The 6324-nt window shown below is 44.1% G+C and overlaps 1 non-coding gene across 1 annotated transcript; it reads left to right on the top strand.

Moving 5' to 3' along the window:
• The first annotated feature begins 1580 nt into the window (after positions 1 to 1580).
• Positions 1581 to 1653, top strand: Trnaa-cgc. Its single transcript has one exon. It is a non-coding gene; the product is annotated as a tRNA-Ala (tRNA).
• The last annotated feature ends 4671 nt before the right edge of the window (positions 1654 to 6324 follow it).

Genomic DNA, 6324 nt, shown 5'->3' on the forward strand with positions numbered 1-6324 from the left:
GTTTGCCAACGGCATTGTAGTTCTGTCAGAGACAGCAAAGGACCGGGAAGAGCGAGCAGCTGAACGGAATGGACAGTATCTTGAAAGGAGGACATAAGATGAAATGTAGATGAGTTTTGCTATTTGGGGAGCAAAATAACTGATGATGGTCGAAGTAGAGAGGATATAAAATTTAGACTGGGTACTGAATAGAACTGGAGAGAAGAGGAATTTGTGACACAACTTGACTACAAGAAGGGGTCGGTTGGTAGGACACGTTCTGAGGCATCAAGGTATGATAAATTTAATATTGGTGGGAAACACAGAGGGTAAAAATCATAGAGGGAGACCAAGGCATGAATACACTAAACATATTCAGAAGGATGTAGGTTACAGTAGTTACTAAGAGATGAAGAAGCTTGCACAGAATAGAGTAGCATGGAGAGCTGCATCAAAACAGTCTCTGGACTCAAGACCATAACATCCTTTGCACGCTGTATGATTCTTCAGTGGATATAGGAGCGAAGAACAGATGGCGTTCATGAACAGAGACTTTAGATATTATTTATTCCGCATCTAATATCAAATAGTAAAAACAATACAAAAATTTGTTGCTGTATTTGCTGCGTCAGTTTCTAACAGCAGATTTGAATGCAGAAATACATACGAATACAAAATATTTATAAATCTGTCGCCCTTCAATACAATGGTTATTCAGAAGATGGCAAATCCTAGGCACTGCGAAAGTCTGTAAACGTTATTCAGCTGGCGAACGCACAAAATGGGGTCAGTGCACTAATATGCACCCGCCACTGGAGCTTCGGAGAGGGGATGCTTGCATCTCATTGGCAGCGGCGTAATCGTTCGTGGTAGCGCCCCCGCCCCACAGTGGCGGTTGTAGGAAACGCGGTGGCGTAACTGACGGCGCGCGTATTTGAAAGTGCGGCCGATTGGATGGCGGCCGATACTGCAATATCAGTTAGCACTTCTTCGATCTTAACCAGATTAAACCAATTTCTTCTTAACTATTGGAATTAGTTTAGATAACACCACTTCGTGTGCCCGTTTATTGTCTCAGTTGTCAACTTGGGTTGTTCTGGACAACGTCGTATCTTCGGCCGTTATTTTCATCGAAAGCCTTGAGAATTCTTGTTGTTATTATTAGAGCTCTCGTCTTTTAAGACCTCTAAATAGCGTCTTGCACTAGAGGCCAAGATGGAGTGTTGCAGGGAGACAGTTTTGGGTTTAAGATGCATCCCCCTGCTGACGTGTATGCCAACTTTCACATTACAAGCATCTTGCGGTCGCCGTTCTCGAAGTTATTTTCTATAGTGGACTTGCTACGCAGTGCCATCGACTATGACCTGCGATTTCTTCACCTATAGTAGCGGGCGGGTGCTGAAAAAGAGCTCCGATACATTCAGGCTACTAAAATAATGTCATCAGTTTTCTGTATTATAAGCGCAATGTTTACCCTGCACAATTGTATTCACAGTTGTGGATGACACAGATCGCTCATAACTTATAGCTCACAATAAATCATAACTCTTAGTGCTGTACTCAGTTGACATTACAGCATGACCAAGAGTTCTCGTTTACCGAGCGAGGTGGCGCAGTGGTTAGCACACTGGACTCGCATTCGGGAGGACGACGGTTCAATCCCGTCTCCTGCCATCCCGATTTAGGTTTTCCGTGATTTCCCTAAATCGTTTCAGGCAAATGCCGGGATGGTTCCTTTGAAAGGGCACGTCCGATTTCCTTCCCAATCCTTCCCTAACCCGAGCTTGCGCTCCGTCTCTAATGACCTCGTTGTCGACGGGACGTTAAACACTAGCCACCACCACCACAGTTCTCGTTTATTTTTCATTTGTTCTCGCGTTTGAATTATCACCGGCGCCCTTTTCTCCACGACTTCCAAGGCACTGCAAAGTCGCGACCCCAGAGCATAAGTAGGCCTCCACTGCAGGTGGAGAAGCGCATTCGCCGTCGTGCCCTGTCGATATGGTTCATTATGACTTCTTTTGTGTCAGTATGCACTACAAGACGGAGCGCACACAGTGTGATGTTCCACTACCTAAACAACGTCTTGCTTGTCTCGAACAGCCTTCGTTTTCCTAAGTGATTAGAAGTGGAACATCTTTTTCCGCAGAATCGACATGTTACACCACAAAGTGTAGACCAGATGTGGCTTAAATTCAAAGTAATTTTATCAGCGACAATTGAGAGATTTATACTGAATAAATTAATAAAATATGGTGCGATCCCCCATGGCACAGAAAATAGGTCAGAACATTGTTTAAGAAGCAACGAAAAAAGGTGACCAATTTAAAAGTACACAATAATCATAAATTGGCGATGTTTTACTGAAGCTCGAAACTTAGCGCTGACTTCAGTGCAAGATGCTTCTAGTAGTTTCCACAAAGAAACTGTATCGAAATCTGATAGAAAATTCAAAGGGATTCTGGTCGAATGTAAAGTAAATCAGCATTAAGTAACAATTAATACCTTCGTTGTGCAATACCAATGGTAATAGTAACGATCGCAGCGCCGCTAAAGAGGAGTTATTAAAGACAGTTTTCCGAAATTCATCCACCGAAGAAGACGAAGTAAATATTCCAGAATTAGAATAAAGAACAGCTACCAAAATGAGTTACTTAGAAGTAGATATGCTAGGTGTAGCGAAGTGGCTTAAATTACGTCATAAAGGCAAGTATTTCGGTTCAGGTAGTATAATGATTAGGTTCCTTTCCGAGTATGCTGAGACAACAGCTCCTACTTAGAAACGATACCGTACCGAAAGGCTGGAAAGTTGCACAGGTAACACCAGTAATATAGAAAGGAAATAGGAGTAATCCGATGAATTACGGACAGACATCACTGACGTCGATTTGCAGTAGGATTTTTGGAACATATTCTGTATTCGAACATTATGCGTTACCTCGAAGGTAACGGTCTATTGACACATAGCACAGATTCAGAAAATGTAGTTGTTGTGAATCGAAGTAATGAGTGCTATCGACAGGGAGTCTCAAGTTGATTCCATATTTCTAGAGTTACAGGCGGATTTTGCCACCGTTCCTCACAAGAAACTTGCAGTTAAATTGCGTGCACATTGATTATAACTTCAGTTGTGCCACTAGATTCTAGAAAAACAGAAATGATATCTGGCGTTCCCAAGGAAGTGTTACATAGGCCCTCTGCTGTTCCTAATCCATATAAATGATTTAGGAGATAATCTGAGCAGTTCACTTGATATTGTTTGCAAATGATGCTATAATTTACCATTAAGTAGTCACCAGAAGATCAAAACCAATTACAGAATGACTTAGACACGATATCTGAACGGTGCGAAAAGTGACAATTGCCTCTGAATAAGGAAAAACTGAGATCATCTACTCGAACACGAAAAGAAATTCGTTAAATTTCAGTTACTACTACTACTACTACTACTACTACTACTACTACGAGATCAGGCCCAGTGGACCGCACGCATCTACAAGTTTTCTCCTCCACTTATTCTGTCCATTGCTGCTATCCGCCACCCTTTCACATCTATTGGCACTTGGTTTAAATCTTCATGGAGTCCATCCCTCCAACGCTTCTTGGGTCTCCCTGGCGGTCTCTTTCCTGTAGGTGTGAAATCCAGGAGCTTCCGGGGCCATCTGTGATCCCCCATCCGGGCCACATGGCTGGCCCACTGCATTGGTTTGGCTTTGACAGTTCCTGCTATGTTGGGCTGCTAGTATAGTTCCTCAAGCTCTTGGTTGTACCTGATCCTCCATTCCCGTGTATCTGCATCCAGAACCGGACCGAAGATCTTCCGAAGCACTTTCCTCTCAAAAACAAGGAGCTTATGGAAGTCCTGTTTCCGGATGCTCCATGTCTCACAGCCATATAGAACAACAGACTGGATCAGGGTTATGTACAGTCGAATCTTGAACTGTCTGGAGAGATATCTGGACCGATAAATCACACAAATGTAAAGACTGTCAGTTCAAATAAATACCTATGAATTACAATTACGAACAACTTAAATTTGGACGATCATACAGATACTGTTGTGGGGAAGGAAATCTGTTTTATTGGCAGAAAAATCAGAAACTCCAACAGGCCTACTAAAGAGACAGCCTGTATTACGCTTGTCCGTCCTGTGCTAGAGTATTCCTATACAGTATGGGATCCTTAACAGATGGGATTGAAGGAGGACTTCGCACAGAAGGGCAGCTCGTTTTGTATTGCATCGTATTTCTGAATAACAAAGGCACTGCAGGATTGTATTTATCCTCTGACACCGGGCGAGCTACCTTCAATAATAAAAAAAAAGTCTCCCCCTTACAGGAATATACAAGTGAATACACGAGTGCAGGCTGTACACACATGGCTGACAACATATGAAAATTTGGGTCTTCCCGTGAGCTGAGTCGTGCTCGGATAGCCTAATGGTAAGGCGACTGCTTGCGATAAGTGAGAATTCCAGTTTCGAGTCCCGGTCAAGCACAAATTTTCATTGTAATCATTCCATTTTACAGGGTATTCAATAAAAGGTGTCGAATATATATAGACGTGGTAGCACTCACCGAAACAAGAAAAATAAGTCCAATAATCATGGGTGCGCAAGTGCGTACTTTGTGACGTAAGTCCAATAAACATGGATCCAGAAATGCATACTTTCTGCGATGAACATGAGTTTACAGAAGGTGTTCAACGTGGAGTCCATTCATGACAATGCACCCCTCTGTCCTGTGGCGTAAGGAATGACACACCCTTTGAAGTTTACACGGTTGTTACTGTATCTGCTGAACGCATTGAAGGCGCGACCTTGTAGCGTCCGCACATGATTAATTGACGTGGCGTAGACCAGTTCCTTCAAGTGTCCCTATAACCAAACGGGATTAAGGTCTGGGGAACGAGCAGACCAAGATATGGGGCCCCCGGGCCAATCCAGCAGCCCTGAAATGTCTGCGTCAGATGTTTGCGCACATATTGACGAGTGTGCTGGTGCGCCATCATGTATGAACCACATTTGTATTCTTTGCTGCAGTGGTACAGTCTCCAGCAAGGTAGGCAATACATTAATGAGGAAGCCCAGATAGCACGCCGCAGTTCAACTTCGTAGTAGCACGTATGGCCCTATTAATCTACCGCCAAGTACGCCTGCCCATACGTTGATTAAGAATTGGTGTTGCCCCCTTTCGTCAAATGTTTGGGGATTTACATCTGCCAATACACGCTGGTTAAGGAAATTCTCAACTCCGTCTCTTCTTAAACCTGCGTCATCGGTAAATAAAATCTTGGATGTGGACAGTGGACTTGCGGCACTTCTGCAACAGCCATTGCCATCACCGCCGACTGCCACAATGGTCCTGTGGTCTTAGTTCAAATGGTTCAAATGGCTCTAAGCACTATGGAACTTAACAATTGGGGTTATCAGTCCCCTAGACTTAGAGCTACTTAAACCCAACTAACCTAAGGACATCAAACACACCCATGCCCGAGGCAGGATTCGAACCTGCGACCGTATCAGCAGCACGGTTCCGGACCGAAGCTCCTAGAGTCGCTAGGCCACAGCGGCCGGCTGCGGCCTTAGTTGCTGAATGCGCTGTAGATGACATGGATACCGCAATTGTCCATGAAGCATCCTCAGATAAGAGAGTGAGACATGCCTTTTGGTGTTGCTAATCTTCGCACACTGGTCCCTGGGGTTTCTTCCACCGAGCGTAGCACATGCTTCTCCATGTCGGGCTCCTCCATGACTGTGCGGCGCCTTCCACTGCCAGTCTTCCGAGGCGCAACGGTACCTGTGTCCTCAGACGCTGGAAAAGCCTGCTAAACAGCTTATCAGAAGGCACTCTGCACTGTGGATACTTTTCAGCGTAGACGGTATGAGCTCGCAGGCTAACGTAACAGAAAATCATATCCGCCATTTCACTAATCGAGCGGTAGGCTCCCATAGCTAACAAATGGTGGAACAGAGGAAATGTAAATGTACTACATCATTTGTACGTACAAACAACGCAATAACAGTAAACACGTAAGTGAATCCGCGTTTGGAAGAAGGTAAAACACCATGATACATACCCAGGGTTGACAATACTGTACAATAAGGCCCACAAAGGCGACGAATACTTACGTAGCCTACAACACCACTCGAACCACATAGCTGACTGCAGACCACCCAATCGTAAGTAGAGTACTGGGAATAATACGCTACTGCCCATTAAAATTGCAACACCAAGAAGAAATGCAGATGATAAACGGGTATTCATTGGACAAATATACTAGAACTGACATGTGATTACATTTTCACGCAATTTGGGTGCATAGAAACTGAGAAATCACTACCCA

This window comes from Schistocerca piceifrons, chromosome 4 (assembly GCF_021461385.2).
Source record: "Schistocerca piceifrons isolate TAMUIC-IGC-003096 chromosome 4, iqSchPice1.1, whole genome shotgun sequence".
In the NCBI taxonomy this organism is placed as follows: domain Eukaryota; kingdom Metazoa; phylum Arthropoda; class Insecta; order Orthoptera; family Acrididae; genus Schistocerca; species Schistocerca piceifrons.